At 39.2% G+C, this 20346-nt stretch overlaps 2 long non-coding RNA genes and 2 pseudogenes across 3 annotated transcripts; 2 read left to right on the forward strand and 2 right to left on the reverse strand.

Moving 5' to 3' along the window:
* Positions 1-2503: 2503 nt before the first annotated feature.
* LOC145234133 (52 kDa repressor of the inhibitor of the protein kinase-like) lies at positions 2504-5233 on the reverse strand (annotated as a pseudogene).
* A 3966-nt stretch (positions 5234-9199) lies between these two features.
* On the forward strand, positions 9200-11869 carry LOC145234134 (uncharacterized; annotated as a pseudogene).
* Positions 11870-13969: 2100 nt separating this feature from the next.
* LOC145233668 (uncharacterized) lies at positions 13970-16247 on the forward strand. Its single transcript, XR_013861155.1, has 2 exons — positions 13970-15521; positions 16032-16247. It is a non-coding gene; the product is annotated as an uncharacterized LOC145233668 (long non-coding RNA).
* On the reverse strand, positions 16065-20097 carry LOC145233667 (uncharacterized). 2 transcript variants are annotated; one of them, XR_013861154.1, is made up of 3 exons: positions 16847-17776; positions 16553-16792; positions 16065-16490 (listed from the first exon to the last, which is right to left on the reverse strand). It is a non-coding gene; the product is annotated as an uncharacterized LOC145233667 (long non-coding RNA). The 2 variants fall into 2 exon arrangements; XR_013861153.1 differs by having other exon boundaries at positions 16553-20097.
* Positions 20098-20346: the final 249 nt, after the last annotated feature.

Genomic DNA, 20346 nt, shown 5'->3' on the forward strand with positions numbered 1-20346 from the left:
CAATCTCGTAACACTGTAAACCCTTCGCCAAAAACTTCAACTGCCTTCGGAAATTGTTTTGCGGGACGTAAATATACCCATATCATTTTATTGTTGCAATTGAGAGCGCATAAAGCACAAAATATCAATCATGTGATCATTTAAGGAAGATCTTAACTTAGTAATAAAGAGTCCAGCAGTACTAAAGTATCTTTCTGCTTCAACTGAAGATGGTGTTCAAGGTTTTAAGGACTTTTGGGCATTCCTGCGTCGCTTCATAAAACATCATTTCTTTTTTAATGTGAGTTAAAACATTTTGTGTTTGAATGGTACCAGAATCCAATGCTGAATTTGTAGAAAGAATATCATTCAACTCTTCAACCTTTGTTCTCATTCTTTTGGCTGTAGGTTGCTCGATATTTTCATCTTCCTTTTCATTATTTTCTTCAAGGACTTCATTTGGAAACAAGCTGACAAACAAATCTCTGGCAAATTTAGGAAGGTCCTTCTTCATTGGGTATTTTAATCTAGACTGTTGAATGACATGGTTGTAGTTTTGTGGCGATTCAAGGTATCTTAATAAACCACAGAGGTTTTTGATTCGTCTCGACTCAATTCTCCGAAACACGGCAGTCAACATCTCCTCAGCGATCTGTCAAGAGTTTTTTTCAAATCTTTTACCAAACATACTTCATTCTCATTCAAACATTTTGATCCATGGTCTAGATCGTTCAAAGACCATCGACGGAATACGGGGAGAGCAGAGGGTGCTTTCTTCATCTGCGCCGGGGGGGATATCCTCGGGACCGGCTCGCTCGTTATGCCAGGGCAGGTCTTGTAGTGCGCCGAGACTTTTAACAGGTTTTTAGCGTGGCTGTCTACGGCGCACTTGCACTTGCCACATGTTGTTAGGTAAAAGTGTGAGGGCCCTGGCATAACCATCACTACTTTTCAGGCAGTCCGAAAAGGGGCAGTTATAAACGGTGGAGTCCCCGGAGTACAAAATCGGTGCTGCGGGGAGGATATCTTCGGGACCGGCTCGCTCGTTATGCCAGGGCAGGTTTTGTAGTGCGCCGAGACTTTTAACAGGTTTTTAGCGTGGCTGTCTACGGCGCAGCCACATGTTGTTAGGTAAGATAGTGAAGTCCTGTTGTGGCAAGTGCGTAAATGGGTCTTAAGTGTGAGGGCCCTGGCATAACCATCACTACTTTTCAGGCAGTCCGAAAAGGGGCAATTATAAACGGTGGAGTCCCCGGAGTACAAAATCGGGATGTTAAGTGGGGCGGGGCTTCCGCTACTCCGGGGAGGTTTCAGAACCTTCTCCACTGTGAATTGAGGAGATGTTAACGTCGGACCACCTGGATGCTGCGTGTAGTAATGCGTTCTGGCAGCAAAAAGGGACGCCCAACGACTATCACACTGTGGGCAACGAAAATCGCCGCTTGACACATTCGAGATAGGGGTGGAGGGTGCAGCGCAACTCTTAAAGTGGTCCCTCATTTTATTGAGGGAACCACGTAGTTTTAGCACGATCTTACATTTGGTGCATTTGACATCCATTGCACTAAGCGCCAACCGGTGGACATTAGTTATGTGCCGGTTGACGCTCGCTAATAGGGATGGTGCAACCCTTCACACTGCACTCGAATTTGTCGCACGAGAGCCGCGGTAACTCACCGTCAGGGGTGGGGCTTCAGGTCTGGTTTGGTCATCCTGCGACAACACCTGCGATTCCGTGCGTGCGCTTCGAAGTCGAGACCTCCGCAGTTCCGGATGTGAATACATAGTGAAATAAAAACAAGGCAGGTTAAAATCCGGGGGTCAAAAAACAAATTATGAGTATATGGTTGAGGTGTAGAGTCTTATTATTAAATTTCCTTTTATTGTTTGTTTAATATTTATGTACAGGGCGATTCTTTTGGATATTTCGACAGCGTTAGTCGTAAGGGATAAAAAAGCAAAAAGAAACAAGACAATTAAAACAACAACCGTCAGAGGCTATGGACTAGTTGAGTCGCATTTTTGTTACACTAAGAGAGAAAAAGGGCGGTATAGATTAGGAGCATGGGCGGATCTAGACGGGGGTGTTTGGTGTTTGGACACCCCCCTCAGAAAAAAAGAATCTTGTGCGCACTAATCCCAATCGATATACGTCGTTCGAAGAATTTTACCTGTGCATTTTTACGTGACAACGACCTTGAGATTGCTTTCAAGCCACAAATAGCCATTTTGACGCGCCCACAAGAACTCACAGGTCTGTCACATAATGCTTTGTTGACCACAACAATTATCGTATTGTTACGTGTCAAAGCGTGATTGCATGATGCAACTGCGTTCAAGCAGTTTTAGTTCAGTTGATGCTCAGACGCATGGAACTACTTGAGCAATCTGCCTATTTAAGAAAATAAAAAGAGTTTAAGAATGGTTCGTTGTTTATTTGCAGCAGGTAAACAGGAAAACGTTACAGAACAAGAAACGCAAACTTTATACACAACACAAGTTAGTATGCTTCGGTTTGATTAAGTCAGGCTTTTAGTTTTCGACGGTTTTTTCTCAGAAATTCGTCCACAATGGCTTTTCATCAGGAATGTGGATGTCAATATGGATGTTCAACAGCGCAAGTCCATTTAAACGATCCTGGACCAACGTATTTCTTAAATACATTTTAAGGCGACGAAGATTTGAAAAGGATCTTTCAACCGTGGCTGTAGTCACAGGAAGTGTCCAAAATATCTGCAAAAGACGTTTTGTTTGATATAACAAATAATACTTCTTCAATATTTGGACATAAACTCTTTTACAAACCAACCTTCAGTAACTTAAAGATGTTGGGGAAAAGGACCTGTTAAGCGTCGTCAGAAAAAGCCATTTCCACTGAGTTCCATTTGCGATGCCACCTGGGCAACTCAAGCAAAAAGTCTTCAGGCTTTATGTCATTGGCATACAGTCTGGCAACCTCTTGAAATTTTTCGACATCGCAATCTGTCCCATCTAGATGGAAAGAATAACAAAACTTAAAAAGTACACAGAAACAAACGGGTAAGTGCTTTACAAATATCTTACGTTTATACCTGCCATCTTAACTGGTAGGCTATTATACTCTTACTTAATTACACTTACGTAAAAATATCGGCAATAATTGGTTAATTTTTGCAGCAGTTCGGAACATCGTACTGAAACGTGCATCCATGCCTCCTATTAACGAAGATACAAAGGGTACAAACATGTTGTTGTAAAAGTGCTGGATTATATCTTCTTCGTTATCGCTAGCACCGAAACGATGGGAACGGACGGGAACATTGTGCTGGTGGGCTAGATACTTTGCTTTTTCAAACACTTGCTTAAATGGCCCGAGATGTAAATTCTGCAAAACTGATTTCACTTCACGTAGTTCTTCGCTTGCTGAGACCACATCCATTTTTTCTTTCTGCAAAGCCTTTGTCAAGGCAAGTAGAGTTTCGGTGGCTAACTTTAGTGTTTGTATTGTGACCAAAAATGAAAATGAAGTGATCTGTCGTCGAAGCGTTTCGGCTTGTGACGACACATTGTTATTGAGGAATTCTTCTACTTGCAGAAGCGCTTGCAAAATACACGGGTACAACAACAAAAACTTTAAAACGCCTTGTGGCGCTCCACCCATCTGGTTTGGCACAACTTTGTTAATTTAGTGGCATTGGTTGTAGTATCACCACGAAAATGATTTTTAACGGCAGCTTCTAAAATAGTTTGACGTTTAGGTGAGGAACGAAAGAAGTTGATCACGTCGGATAGAACCTTCAAGGCTCTCCGAATATCTTTCACTTCACAAGAGTGCATTAAAACCAGATTCAGACAATGTGATGCACAATGGGTGTAAAAAGCAAGCGGATAATTTTGCAGAATGTACGACTGGACGCCACGAAATCGTCCCGACATGTTGGCAGCGCCGTCGTACCCCTGACCGCGCAAACCGCTGATCTGAATACCCCAGCGAACAAGTGATTCGATTAGAGTTCGCGCTAAACTCTCCCCTGACAGTACTTGAACAAAACCAAGGAAAACCTCTTTAATACACCAATCAGGTCGAAGCGGATTAACGGACTTGTTTTTGGGATATCGTACAGTGATAGACAACTGCTCATTACCTGCGACATCTGTAGTGTCGTCAGCAAGGAGGGGAAAATAAAAGGATTGATTTATGTCGCTAACTAAAGTAGCTCGTATGTAGTTGCCACATAGTTCAATCAGTTGATTTTGAATCGTTTTGCTGGTGTACGTTGCATTAGATGGTGTCCTTTTTGGATATAGCTCCACTGCGGAATCGCCAGCGTCTGCACGGAACCTAAGAAGCGCCTTGAAATTGCCATCATTTATTTGTGCATCAGACGAATTCGAACGACCATCATCCCGATGTCCACGTAACGGTAAGCCCTGTCTTCCGCACAGCTTAATAGTGGCAACGACAGACTTTAAGAATTGATTGCACTAGAGTGAGCAGTCATTTGGTTGACCACATCTCCACGGTTTGAGGTATACATTCGAATGAAGTCGCAAGCTTTTCCGTCCGCGTCAATATGATAAGACTCCAGCGAATGCTTTTCAAGATTTACAATTCCTTTTGTTATCTGCGTTGCTGACACGCCATATGGGTCACGAACAAGATTGCCAAGCCTTGATCCACGCACGCTGACTGGGGCAAAAAGGACACATTGTCGACAAAACAGGCCTTGTTTTGTTAGACTGTATGACAGCCACGGAAACTTTTGGAACCATTCACGAACAATGCTTTGTTTGCGCATCTTTCCGTTCACGACACGAGTAAATGTTGGAAACGTGTAGCCTTCAGGGGGAACCCACGGGTTACTAAGTACCTGAAGCTTTATCTCAGCATGAGGCGGGTGTGGAGCTGTGGCTAATTGGCCAATGTCGGATCCAATAGATTCTAATGAGAAGTGAGACTGTAACGTAAATGACCTAATATTCGCACTGACGTCACGAGTAAGAGCGGACGTGACTTGTAAGTTTTCCCATTACGTGATTTATATACCTCAAGTGTTTGATTGCGTGAGACCGCAGAGGTACATCCCATATAATTGCTAATTGATGTTTTGAACACAGGATGGAAACGTTCTGTACCTCCAGGCCAATAACAGATCCCATGTGCGTAGTTTAATGACGTTGTTTTGATATGTGTTTAAATACCGTGTCTTCCAAGTCCGCAGGGGCACAAGGCACAGGGCAGAGTTGACTGGGCTTCGCCCCAGCCCTTGCCCATACATATTCTATTCGATTCGACTTCGGTTGGGCGTATGAATCACACTACATCAAGCCACGTTGAAATTGCATTACCGTTGTTGTCAACCGCACAAACCAACCAAAGCTTTGTGCTTGCAATCGGATTTTGGAACTTCAAACCTCAGAACCAAACGTATTCCTACAATTTGGTGACCTCGACTTCGATAGCTTCCAGCAGCGAGTTACAATCAAGACGAAGAAGAAGAATACGTCAAAACAACAACAACAACAACAACAACTGTGACCTGTCAAGCAACAATCAAGCAAGCGGTACAACTTAATTCCGCTACAATCAAGCATCGCTTAGACTACGACGAGTCGACGAACAAGCACTAAGCCTTGCCAAGTGCTAGAAGGTTACTATCAATCAATCAATCCATCCAAAAGGATTCAAGAGCACGAGCTTTCAATTTCTTGACGAATTAATCAAGCTCGAGCTATTGAGGAGGATATGTACTATTCGAGGTACGGAGATCGGAAAAATAAACTGTCTATTATAACCGGATCACAGAACAAATGGAACAAGCAAATACATCAAGCATCGTCATGAATCACTACTTCAACGATGACGCTTCTTTAAATCTTACCAGTTAAGTTTTACCTTTTTGTTTTTACTATGTCATTAAGTTCTTTGCCTACCCCATTTTTGGGATATGTTATACTAACACGTAACACCGTTATTTGTTTCTTTATTTGTAATGTGCTAGTTTAAAAGCTACTTATTGTGAAACACACACTTAATTTGGACTATTAATTTCGAAACTAAGCTTTTTATTATCGCTTTTGCTTGTCTCGATATCCATTAGCTTCGTGGAGACTCGACTTTTCGAGTTGAGACACTTTGTTCTCTAGTATGCCACCGAGGAAAAGTTAGCTCTTGGTAGCGATTGTGTCTGATCAACACAAATTATTACTTTTCGTGGTTCTGAGAAATACGTTAGCTTCTCGCGCGTACCTGCTTTACACCAGTCCTTATTGTCTACAAGCAACATGCTCTATTTTTGACGGGATGAGACTTTTCCCCGCACTTATATTCTCCCATGACACTTCACAAGGTTGCTATACCTTTACTGGCTAGATGGCGTCCCAATTGGAAACATGATGCATTAGACACTAGACCAGATATCTTTACTAGGCCATAGCTGCCTCAGATGTTGCTTACTGAAGCATATTGCGTGAATAACTTTGACCACGTAGAGTAAAAGCGATTATTATTTAGTGATGTTTTGTTATTTGTAATTGCATCTAAATTTTGCTCTAGCACAAAGCAAACTGTTTATGTACGTGTACTGCTGTTTATTTTATTGTTACAGAAATGTGATTCATACAACTACTTGTGGCACAATGAAGGAGGACATTTGAATTTCCCATACCACTGCTGAGCCCGATTCTCGAATTTTCGGATAACTGTCGACAACCGAGCTCGAGAGACGCGCAAGCGTTATGACAAATTTTACTGTTAACGCGTATCAGTTGGTGTGGTTAATTAAATGTTTTTCTTTCGTATCGTCACAATTGTTTTCACATGTTGTTTCGCAATTCTTTCTTGTGAATGTTTCATGTAAAACACTTTTTGGAGGAAGACTAATGTAACGTAAATGACCTAATATTCGCACTGACGTCACGAGTAAGAGCGGACGTGACTTGTAAGTTTTCCCATTACGTGATTTATATACCTCAAGTGTTTGATTGCGTGAGACCGCAGAGGTACATCCCATATAATTGCTAATTGATGTTTTGAACACAGGATGGAAACGTTCTGTACCTCCAGGCCAATAACAGATCCCATGTGCGTAGTTTAATGACGTTGTTTTGATATGTGTTTAAATACCGTGTCTTCCAAGTCCACAGGGGCACAGGGCAGAGTTGACTGGGCTTCGCCCCAGCCCTTGCCCATACATATTCTATTCGATTCGACTTCGGTTGGGCGTATGAATCACATTACGTCAAGCCACGTTTAAATTGCATTACTGTTGGTGGCTGAATAAACAAACTAACCCAAGTCTGGCCTATTGCTGCAAGTAGAATCAGAAAGCGCAAGTCGCAGAACACGTAATACACATACCTACCTATCTCCTACAAGACTCGGTCGCAGTAGAAGAGACAGAAGCTTTTTGAGTGCTGTGGCTAGATGGAGACGATACTGCCTCATTACGGTCGACTGGCTCGCTGTCTGATGGTGTATGCTGTGGGGTGGAAGAGGCCTGATTACTCTTGAAAAAAGACTGTAAACTTGACTGCCTCATGTTTCTTTTTTTATGCCTACTGTAACTCTGTAAAATAACATGTACAAATTCTTTCTATGTGACAACTGGTTTTACTATTGTATTCGCCGACGTAATTGCAAGTTTCTATATTAAACACTGTGCTTAGTAAAAATAACACAATAATCTAGCAGATGCTAAATGTGCTGGAAAAACTATGTCATTACGTTATTTAAATTTATAGCTGCACTCTTCTAACTTTATCAATATAGCATACGTTTTTCCAAAAAATACATATCCTGGTCACAAAATCTGCCAAGCTACAATGACTTTTCCCACCTTATTGTAACTGTTGCGTCATAAAGCTTATTGTTTTCTTTCAATATCACTGTGATGGAATAATTATAAATCTGCTGGAAGTAATGTCGTATCATTTCAGTGTTCCAAATGCACATTTTTTGAGGTGGTCAAGTTTGACACGGCATTTTAGGCGTTACTAAGTTACGATTTTACATTTTCTATCGAAAATACATAGAATTTAAAATTTTATTCAGGTCAATATTTAACAATCACGTAAATGTAAGTAACAAACCTGCCGCACATCAACTAAAAAATCAAGCTGATTGAAGTCTCAGTAGTATAAAACACAGAAATAGCATTTACACTATTTATTGTACCCATTGTGTAATTTAAAGATTTTCGTTGTAAAATGTTTGTGATTCGTTGAAAAAAATTTGGTCACACTGTGGCAAACGGAACCGGTGCTACGACGCTTCGGCTAGCGGTTGCACGTGTCTGCCACCTGCAGTGTTTATTAGGGCAAGAGTAACGGTGAACAACAAAGAGACAGTGGAGCAGTTTGACGTGACGACAGGATGGCATGTGAAAGCATGGCAAAATAGTAACCGACCGACGTATAAATCGCGAACACCCCCCTAATTTTTTTTCTAGATCCGCCCCTGGTCTGTACACAAAAATTTAAGAAAGATGTTTAAATGAACAAGTTCTGAAACCAATGTAATGTGGTTGTTAAATTTGTTAATTATGATACCAATAAAAAGCTGTATGGCTAGTTTTTTTGTGTGACAATAATCTGTGAAGTGTCATTGAATATGTTGAAAACGCTGACTGTGACTAAATTTACTTAAATGAAACATGACAAATTTTGTTGTCGAACTGAAATACTTCGACCTTTTTCGACTGATTTATATCTTTTTTTCTATATTCCTGTTGTGTTTTACCGTATTTACAACCGCTTCGTTTCGAAGCTGTGTCACGTGTGTTTTTGTTTTTCACATTATTACTGAACGTTGTTGTGTTTGGCCCGTCGCTGTGCAAGTGAACAAAATACACAAATGATGCCGTCTGCTGTTTACACTCGTGTACATTATTGCGTAACAAAAATTACGTCACAATGGAGTTGCTAATTAAGATTTGTATTACTTGTTTTTCTACACCAGGGGCGTGCAACTGTTTATCGCAGTTGGCCACAACTTACACTTAAAATAATGCTGGGGGCCAAACAATAAAGCAACACATACATTTTTAAACAGCTTATTGAATAGCAAAGCGCATGAACACAGTCAAGTTACTCTTTGAGTACTTTTTAATCAATAGGATATCTGCTAACCTTTTCGTTAAATAAATGTCAATATTTTTACTGCACCTATAAATCATGTCACTGAATTATTGCTAAAAAGGCAGTTCTGTCATAATGCACACTATGATGCAACAATGGGAATATGTCGTCACAGTGTATAAAACCTTATCACGGTGTGACGTTGTACAAAGTCAAAAATACCGGTGATTGTGTACAAATAGCAACATTCCATGCTCTAACAGTAAAAAGAATACATAATTAATAGAGTACTTGTAGTCTGCGTGGTCCACGAAAATAGGTGCCGCGGGCCGTATGTTGCACGCCCCTGTTCTACACAAAACAAATGGCTAGAAAACTAGAAATGTAGCTTTTCAATATATTGCCAACTTATATATGTTCAGTAAAGGCTAAAATTTGTGGGGGCAGCACCCCCACAAATTTTAGGCACGAGCCGCCACTGCTCTCTTGTTGGTAAAAGTTAAAACTACAACACTTCATTATGAATCAATGATTGCATTTCTGCATTGCTGTGGCTCTGACGTTGGCAACATAGGTCATGGCAGGAATAAGTTTAATCAAATGCTCAACGTCTTTCAAGTCCACCTGAGTCGTAAAACAAAAGAACTTTTAACGACACCACTCGCATCAACCGGTCTAATGCCACATTTTGCTACAGCATCCGATAAGTCTACACCAAACCGCGTCACAAACCATGCTATTATGATACTAGTGCGCTTTAAGGGAAAGAAAATTTCCATGCCTATCGACGCCCCTACTGTATATCGGTTTGCAGAGGAAAATGTGGTCGAAGGCGGTACTGCTTCTCATTTAGCTCGTCAGATATCGGAGGCGTTGTGTGGAACCTCTGTTCAGCTGCAGCAGCAGCAACTGACGTACTTAGTAGCACATCATGCTGATGGACAGTATCAAGCCAGGCAGTTTGAATCGACTTTAAAGCAACAGGTTTATCACGATGCCTGCTGGCCCGAGTACCACGAAACTTTTCGGCCCACTGGATGGATTGTGCCCTTGTGGACAAAAAAAACAAGGACTGTAAAGGTTTTTTTGAGCGATTAATAAAGCGGTCAAACAAGTTCAACATAATGTTTGGCAGAGGAAAAGGAGCCGCTGAGTACCAAGCCACTAAACAGCGTTACGACTTAAAGGGTCATGTTGCAAAAACGTACGCAACAACTAGGTTTACAAGTAGCGCTAACGAACAGTTTAGCAGCATATACACCAGTTACGAGGCTTTGATCCGTGCATTTGAGGAAAATCGTGAAACTGCTGATGAATGTGAGGAGATGAAATACCTCATCAAGGGACGTGATTTTTGCATTGACCTTTGTGGTGTGCTAGATTGTCTTGCTCCCATCATCAAGATTATGATTAAGTCACAAAGTTTGAATCAAAATTTGTGGCACATAACGAAATGGTGGCCAAAATTAAAAGCAATAATTCAAAGAATAAAATTAAACCTGTCTAAACAGGTTGAAGAATAATCACTCTGTTTAGAAAACACGTTGTTTCCTAAACTTTACCAGCACCTTAACGACATATGTTCCGAGGAAGGAAAGTTCTGCAACATCAAGTTGGAAGATGGTTGGGTTGTTTGTCCAAACAATGAAGAAATTACCACCGGGTCTGTCAAAAGGAAGGTAATTGAATGGAAGATGCGACAACCTAACGATTGCTTGACTGATTTAATTGGCTTATGTGATGCTTTGCAAAATCGACTGGACGCACGCATGACGAAATGCGTGCCGGCAGCAGCTGACATTTTGGCCGATTGTCTGTACTTGCCCGACATTTTGCGTTTGGTTACTGGAAGTGTTCATCAGTTCACCACTGGGAAAGGGCTAGACTGGAAAACCATGGAAATGACAGCTTTGCCAAATTTTTCAAGTATGTGTGCTCTCTGAATCACGTGAAGGTTTTATGCGGGACAAGTCCGTCTCTCAATTTACATCCTGTTTACGCTCAAAGAGTTTTAAGTGTATTTAAGCAAATTATTTTTCGAGTTGTTTGGGAAAACTTTGCTCAATGTAGAAACGAATGGTTTGATTTAGAAGTGGGTGGCATTGGGTCATCAAAACTGCTTCGATTCGAAGTTTCTTGTTCAGAAATGGATTTGGAAGATAGCTACAAATTTACATTTGAAGATGGTATCTGTCTCGCAGCTCTAAATGAACTTGCTGTTTACCAAAGCTTCTATACAAACGAGGAACTGTTTACAGCTGCCGTTAAAGAGTTTTGCATTGCTCTCGATGTCGCCTTGGCAATGGGTGGGTCCGAGGCAGTCGTTGAATCATACTACTCAGTAATGAAAAGTCAATTAAAAACCGGAGGTCAAGCAAACGTCACTCTTGTCCGACGGACAAACGTTGATTGGGTGTACCCAATGCCTATTCAATGCAGAAACACATTAAAAGAGATGGCAGCACTCTACCTCGACGGATGTGACAAATACAAATTGCCCAGCCACCAGGTGCCTATATTTATTGATGACAGAGGTCGAGCACGTTACATTGATAGCAAGGTCCTTTCACGATTAGGTCAACGAGCTTCGAGTTTTATAATTAATGATCAAGATTAACATTTCCTATTTGACTTTCGTTACGTAACGTGTTTTTGTTTATTCGTGTTCCTTCTATTTTTGTTATTGTTTTTTCAATTCATTCGTTTCCGTTCTTTTTATCCTGAATCAGTATGAAAACACCCTACTTACCGTGAATATAACAACCTGTCTGTTGATGCTTGCGCATTCCGTTACTATACCAGTTTTTCATTCATTGTTTTCTGTTTAAACATTGGCGTGCAAAAAAAATCCGCGTGCAGTAACGAAAAAATGGCGTGCAATTTAAAAAAAAAAAAAACAACTCGCGCGTGCAGCTGCCATACTCTGCAGATTGGCACACAGCTAGTCATGCGATTATTTTTATTATGGTTTTTGACGATTCAAGTAAATCTTATGCAGAAACCAGTGCGAATATTGGCGCAAGCGTAGTTTGCAGACCGCTGTAAAAATGTTTTGTATTGGACATGTCTAAAATACGGAAATCGGGAAAAAGTGCCAAACCAAAAGACGGGAGAGGCGGGACTACGGGAAAGCGCATATTCAACATGAATGACTAAAATACGTGACTAGGTGAAAGTTCACACGCAGTTCTCATAGCGTTGGACGAGACTACGGAAAAGCGTTTGTTGGGCTACATCCACACAAGATTTCTCGCGAGCTTAGCGTACGCCCACGAGCTGCCGCAGACGTACACACAGACATAAAACTCTAACTCGCGCGCTAGCTTTCTGGCTCACACAGCCGCACTTTACTGGGATCTTTTCTACTAGTGCTTTTCACCTGGAGAATGTTTGGGTGTACCATATTGGTTAATATAGATAAAGTTTATTCTTTCTATCCATATTATTTACCATAATTTAAAGGAAGTTTGCATTGCCCAAATCATTATGTGTTTTGCTAACAATGCCCTAAAATCACTATGCACTACACACATAATATGCATTTCGCCCAGCACGTAAAGTTACTGAACATCAGAAGTTTACAATTCAAAACTGCGCTGGCTTGCCGGCGTGAGCGGAATCAAATTTATTTAGCCAGCGCTCGCGCGCTCGGCAAAACGCGAGTGTGTTTTTAAGCTCCGCGCCACCTTGTGGACAAAACCTCACGCTTTGCAGCCGAGTCGAAACATAGACTCTACTATAAGCTGGACGCATGAATGAACTGGGCGCCAAACGTCGTTGAGCGCTTGTAGTACTCAAGAAAGTGGGTTGAAAACTCGGAAGATAAGACGCATTGTTATGTACCAGGCTGTTTTTATCGACACAACAGCAAAAATGTACCCAAGCGATCTCTCTTTATAATTAAAAGGCCAGATCTGGGGACAAAATCAAAGGAAGAAAAAGATCACTACAGTAATATTACGAAGTTTGTGTTAGGCATCCGCGATTCCAGCAAAGGAGATCAAATCAAATTTGTATTACACAAGGAAACGTGAGTAGCGACGTTTTTGCAACTAGACTAAATTGAAAAATACTAAATTAAAAGGTTACTACAGGGCAGTAATTAGTGAGGCTCACTTTAAACCCGAGGATGTAAACCCAGGATGTCCTAGAAGCAGTGTTTGGAATTTTGGTTTGTACATCATTTTATTATGCAGCTTTTTGTTAGACTTATTAGTTTTAATTTAGAGGTCAATAATGAGAAGGAACACCAATCCAGACATTAAACAAATTGGATATGGATTGTCTAACATTTCTCAAAGAAAAATTATTAAAAAAATAAAGGGAGCAACACCACATTCGGAAAATCCAATGTATGGACAAGTGTGTGTGAAGAACCATTTAGCAAAACAATTAAAAAATAAATAAAATTCTGCTGCAAGTTTTTCAACGATCATGCTTTTTATTGTGGTCGTTCTTCACATTCAAATTTTGAAATACAATAATACACCTGTTACGGGCATTGAGGAAACAAAATGGCAATACAAATAAATGTTAAAGAAGATAGTTGAATTTATACTCCAAAGTGGGAATTTTACTTGGATATCCATCCGCTTGAGATCACCACGTAGCCCAGCTGACTGAATATTTGGCTTTTTGAGATACTTGTGAAGTGTAAATTTTGCAAAAGTGTGTGACAGCACTTTAAAACAACACATAATCTAATACTTGAGTTACTGAAACAAAATCCACTTTCAATAGGTCACACAATTTTATAAAGTTACAATAATAAACATCATTTTTTGCTTTTTCTAAAAGATTTGTGAAGTTAATAAGACGCACATCTTTCTTAATTTCTCTGTTGTGCAATTTCATAAAAATAAAATCAACTGTAAAAGCAATGATTCATATTTTTTTCAACTAAAGTAACATAATGAGTAGTGGCATGGTCCTCACATAAACTGTTCAATATTGGTGTTTGATGGGAAAATTTTTTTGTTGCTTTTCTTATCAAATACCCAGATACGTATTCCAGAATCTCTGCAAATCAGACAAACAGATAAATAATAATTTTGTCAAGAAAACTACCTATTTTTTATGTCTCTATCATTTCTTCCTGCCCATGGGCTTTTTCCAAATCTGGTGAAGCTGCACAATGTAATGCAATAACATCAAACAACTTGATCAATAGTTGTGCTGCTTGGTTCTGTGGAAGAAGGTGCAGCGATGCATTCATGCAAAGTGATGGATATCTTTTATATAATTGGTCACGGTTTTGGTCTCTTTTGAATGATGAAATCAGTGTCCTTATAAATCCAGAAGTTGGTAGCTCATCTTCGGTTATACGGGCAAGAGCATTTTTGGCCTGAACATAGATAGCCGTTGCTTCCTAGTCAGACACGTTTATATTAAACTTTGTTTGTGCTGTGACTGATGCAAAGTCACTGTCATCCAAACTTAAAAACGCTTCTTCAATTTCACGAAAAGTAAAACTTTCCAAATAACTTGCGTGCTGGTAAGTTGCAAATCAACCTAAAGCAAAAACTAAAGGTAATTAGGTAATTTGGATCAATACAAAAGGGTTACTAAACTGAACTCGAACAAACAATATTTATAATTGCAACGTTAGCCTTAACACTAGAACGGCCGTGGTGTCGAAATCGACACCTTTTGAATTTCGATCTGTATTTTTTGCTAGTAAATACAGTTGCTTCAATATAAAACTTTCAGTAGCTTCCTAACTTTGATTGAAGAGTGTGTCTAACTTTTTTTGAAAACACTGTGTTTCCGAATTTTTTTTCACAATCTGTTTTACCTTCAACGGCCGTGGTGTCAAAATCAACACCATAACATTTTAAAGAGCCCCGGCACCGGAAAATTATTTTTTAATATGTTGTTTGTCGTATTTTTATAAACACGATTCCAGGTTTAAAACCACAAAAATCGAAGTTACTAGTTAAATATTTACGTTTTAAATCTAAAAACACTGACACCTTGCGGATACTTTGTCACTTAGCTCAAACGTCATGTGACGTCACCTCGTACCAACTTGGTTTGGAGCTTGTTAGTTGTTGGTGGTTGTATAACATTTTGCGACGCCAATTACGTTAGTCAGTTTAGGTATTTTGGTGTTTAATTGCTTTAATTTTTATACTCAAGTGTGCAAAAATGCCTGCAGTGTGTTCTGTGTATGGTTGCTATTCGAGAGGAAATCAAAAGGCCAGCAATATCACACTTTTTCGCTTTCCAAGTATAAAGCGATTGCGGTAAGCTTGGATTAAATTTGTTAACGTAAAGAGAACGTGGAAGGGACCAACAAAATGCAGTGTTCTTTGTAGCCTACATTTCACAGATGAATATTTCACAAATAAATTGGATTATGACAGGGGTATGGCAAAGTTGTGGTGTTAAAGCCAAATGCCATTGCATGGATTTATGAGAACATTCTTCTTCAGCAAGAAATGGCAATGAGAGCAGCTGCAAGAAAAGTAGTCACACAGCATATGGTATGCTTTAGTTAATTTTTTTCTGACATAATCTCATTTAACATTATAGTCTCCAATATTACCATTATGTTATACTAATTTAGTTTATTGTCATGCCATTTATTTGGTAATAACAAAAAAGTGTGGTTATGAAAAAAAAAAGGTGTGATAATATCAATACATTTTCATGTAGGGAACCACCCAATCTAAGCTATGAACCAAAATACATTGTGTGTAAAAGAAAACTTCTTCACCTCTTAAAATATTGCCCGAAATGTCAAGGTGCCAGAGTACCCACCAGAAAAAAATTGTTTCAATTGTGACTGAGGCTCAAGATTGTACTGCTCTCTGTTGCAAATAAGTGGAAAGTCAGGAATTCGTAAATGGTGTACCAGAAGTAAATTAACTGCAGATTTCCCTGGACACTCAGCTAAATTTGGTACATACACAATGATGGATCTTTGCAACAATAAAATTGTTGCTATTAACCTTGTTCAGGTATTCAGATGGTAATTTCATAATATTTTCTAGGGCAATGAAGTGGCAAACAACAATGCTATGGAAAAAGAAGGATTCTTGGGATGCATTGAAAGCATCACAAGCAAAGGATTGTTTATTAAAGCCTTTGTGACTGACAGGCATACACAAATCATTAAATACATTAGTGAAGAATCGTCAGAAACAAAACATTATGTTTGGCATGTAGCTACAAGTATGATGAAAATAAAAGATGAGCATACACCAGTATATTTGTGTTTATGGTTTTGAATTTAGAAATCCAAAAGAAACTGACAGCACTTTCTAACAAATCCTATTGCAAAGAGTTGGGACCTTGGGTGAAAAGCATATACAACCACATGTATTGTTGTGCAGCAACGTCACACGGGAATTCACAACTTATAGTTGACAAGTGGCTGTCAGTCAACGTAACTCTGAAGCCTTCCCCAGCACCATTCAACAAATTTTCTGTAGGCAGTTTATCTGTAAAGCCTGAATACATAAAGGTTGCTGGTGGCATATTGCATGTTAGTAGTTGGTACAGTAAAACTTACTCGTGACGGGTGTTACCCTCATCATGATTTCCGAATTGACGTTTAAATCGTTAATATGCTGCTTCTAATGCATACACGTTGAGACATATATTCGAATCCAGGATGTGCATTTATACAAAGCAGATTTGACTCAGAATATTCGTTGAACTTGGCTAACTGCTGTTGCACTTACTAATTTCATGGCAACAAACGCATGATTTTCTCTCCATTACCACACAGTTAGTACATAAACACGAACACCTACAATAATACTGTTACGTGAAAAATACCTTTTGTTAACAACAAAACACCTACCTTTTTAAGAAAACAGTTGTTATATATTCCTTAACTGTCAACTAAGTGTCTACGTTAATTTTATCAATTGTAAACAGTAAAAAAATGTACGCATCAAAGGTAAAACAAGCAACAAAAACAACAGCTGACCAACGCCATTGTTAGAAGTTGGTACGAGGTGACGTAACAATCGCTGCTGCATTTTAAACCAAGGTGTCGCTCGAGAGCTCATTGTTTGATTGAATATCTCGAAAACGACAAATCATAGGACAAAAAAAATTAGTGATTCGGATTCCCTGAATTATGGCAATTCTAAATGGCTAAAATGTAGAAAAAGTCACATCGCCGCTGCCGGGGCCCTTTAAGCGGAAAACTGTTGTATACTCTTTCTTGTTAACGTGAATGCGGTGGTATAAAACTAGGGAGAAACCATGTTTTCATAAAAACGTGTTTGTACATCTCATGTACATACTCATATAGCATTTACGTGAAGTTTATGACGTCATAGACCCACTTTATCCAAGTAGAATATAATATACAACCTTGTTATACTTTGCTGCTAAAAGACTATTTGCAGATAGGGTGCAGTTAGAACGTAGATAAGATGTCATCGCATAAATTCAGTTGTAGATACACTGCAGCAGAAGTTTTAAGAATCTTCATGAAGATTCCGACACTGATGAAAGAGGAGTTGTGTAGTGAAAGCAGTTCTTCATCAGAGGATGAAAATGATAATGAATGTTTAGTAACATCCCAACACACAGCAAGAAACGGAGAGACATGGACCCCTTTACTATCTGCCAGGACAGTACGTTCAAGTCCCTCGAATTTAGTGCGAGTGAGATCAGGTGTCAATCCCAGTGTTCGCTACAAGGCTGCCACCTTGCCTCGCACATGATCTCTTCGAAGGCAGTTTTCAGTATGACATGATGTTGTACCTAAATTATTTCATCAAACAAAAGTGGTTTACAATGGATTATTTAAACTTCCAGTTGCAATCATTTCCATTTGGTACACATGATTTACTCTCACGACCACCAGTATTTGGATGCAGGGCAAAAATACTTCCAGGCAATGCAAGTCAAAATTTATGTTTTTTAAGGATTTTTCCTCTTTTAATTTTGTCTTGTATAAAAGATACAGATGACAATGTTTGGCAGCTTCTTTTAACCATGCGCATGATTATTAAAAATGTACTTTGTCATTCATTACAAAACAATACATTTTGCATTTAAATGTTGTAATTTCTGAATATTTGGAAATGCGTTCTACGTTGTTTTCAACCATCCCTTTGCGCCACTGGCGCCCACTTATCTGTGTCGCTGATTACGTCATAAAAAGTTTTGCGTTAATTTATGCACATACAGTTTTGTAGTAACTCTGTACTACTGCACAGTCAAAGACTGTCTCGTTTGAACAGACAAACCTTTCTGAAAAATGTTCAAACAACCGATATTGTTACGTCACAAACGTATACTTGAAGTGTTACATGCAGGGTTGCCATACCGTCCTTATTTCTAAGATTTGTCCTTATTTTAAAGGGCAATGTCTTAGAAAAAGTTTTTGTCCCTATTTCTAAGAACTGTCCTCGTGTTTGACGAGTCCTTATTTTGTCTTATTTTTAACAATTACAAGTCAAATCCCTGCTAAAAGTAAACCTAGACCTGGGCTGTCGTGAGATGCACTACGTGTTTTCTACGAACAAGGAGTTGGAACAGATTGTGGCAAAAAATATGACATGTGGTATGTCAAGGCTCGAATAAATGCAAAGATTTGTTCAAAACGTTTATTTCGTTTGATATGAAAGTCCAATTGTTCGTGTGTCCATATTTCGAGTTCCATGTCGATGGCAACCCTGGTTATATGCAATGAGCCATTGGATAAAAACATGCAAGAAGTGTTTGCTAAAACTCGGTCAGCAACATCGACACAAATTGACATCGTTTACAAAGGGGGTAGCTTTTAGTTTTTTTCAGGGTGAGCCGCATAACATGAAAATGACATTAGATGACCACATAGCTTACAAGCACAAACGCAGCGCCGTTTCGCAATTGTGGTCTACAAAGCGGTTTTGTGGGACCAGCAGGAGCTACAATATTGTTAAGAGATAGCGCTACTGTCAAACAATAAAATTATGTGACATAAATTCCTAACTCATTTCTGTCATCACAATTAACAAAGAAAGGCACCTGTATACGCACAGTAACGAAAGCATTGATACTTTAAGTCTTGTATGTGATGTAACAAACTGTTTTTGGATCATTTTTGTGCGTCCTGTGAAGTGTAAAACTAGGTAAACTTAAGACCACATGTTGTTGTGGGAACACTTTCGTAGCAAATTAACTTTCAACGGTTAACTCGTTGTTTTCCAAGGTATATATTTAGAACAAATACCTTCGCGGGCTTTACTTTGAATTACCAAACGTAAATGCGTTACATGCAATTTTGAAACCAACCAAACGACCTAGAAACGTAAGAAAAGATTATTATATTGGCTTGTTGCGGAAAAATAAAACATGCTTTGCAATAATTGTTGCGGGGAAAGAAAAAATGTATTACTGTATAGTTGGGTCGGCATCAGCTGCTAATGTTATTGTATACAAGTACAGAAACACTGCAAAGGGTGTAACTTGCAACGTTAGGTGACGTCCAGGCTGAAAATATTTTCGTCTTTACCGAGTTATAAAATTCTGCCTCCCCGCCGATTTTAGCAAGTGGGCGCCTATGCTTTGCGCCCCAAACACCATTACATGCAACACTATCCCTGGGCCATTTTTGCAATTCGGGCCTATTGCTTATACCTCTACACTACGCTTTGAAAGTAAGCATTCATATTTTAAGCGTTTAGTAAGACACAGTCATCAACTTTTGCAAGCATGTTTGCTGGAAAAACCATTGTTTTCCTCAGATATTGTGCTTGGAACAAAAAAACCACAGTATTCACACGTTTTATTAGCTGCTATTGCACATAATGGATTTGATGTTTCAAGGTGCATATTTATTTCTTCAGTGAAAATTAGGTCAATTGAGTATAAAGTGGGAATGTACATTGTTTTGTGTGAAGTAGACGGTGATTTGCATGTTGGAAAAATACGTTGCTTGTTCATGATTGGCAGTCAAATTCATTTTGTTATAATTAAACAAATTGCTCATGCTTATCCACATTATGGTGTTTACAAATTGGAACATTCTCAACGTTTTGATTTATTATGTGTTTGTATTGATAGTTTGTTTTTGAGAATTCCTATAACTGTGTACAACATTGGAGTTATGAGTGTTTAGTCAACATTTGATATGTTTAGGGTTTTAAACTGTTGTTTCTAACAGAAAATGGAGGAATACTTTTGCCAGAACTGGTAACCAATGAAACAAAACTTAAATTATGTTTGAACCATTTAAGCAACCTGGGTGTTATTACCACTGATGATTTTCAGCATTTGAAACTGGATGATTTACTTGTCCAGTTTACACTGGTGCAAGCAAGAAAATTGCTTAAAACTTCCATGGTGAATCAGGGTAAG

This window comes from Phallusia mammillata, chromosome 6 (assembly GCF_965637545.1).
Source record: "Phallusia mammillata chromosome 6, kaPhaMamm4.hap1.1, whole genome shotgun sequence".
Classification (NCBI taxonomy): Eukaryota; Metazoa; Chordata; class Ascidiacea; order Phlebobranchia; family Ascidiidae; genus Phallusia; species Phallusia mammillata.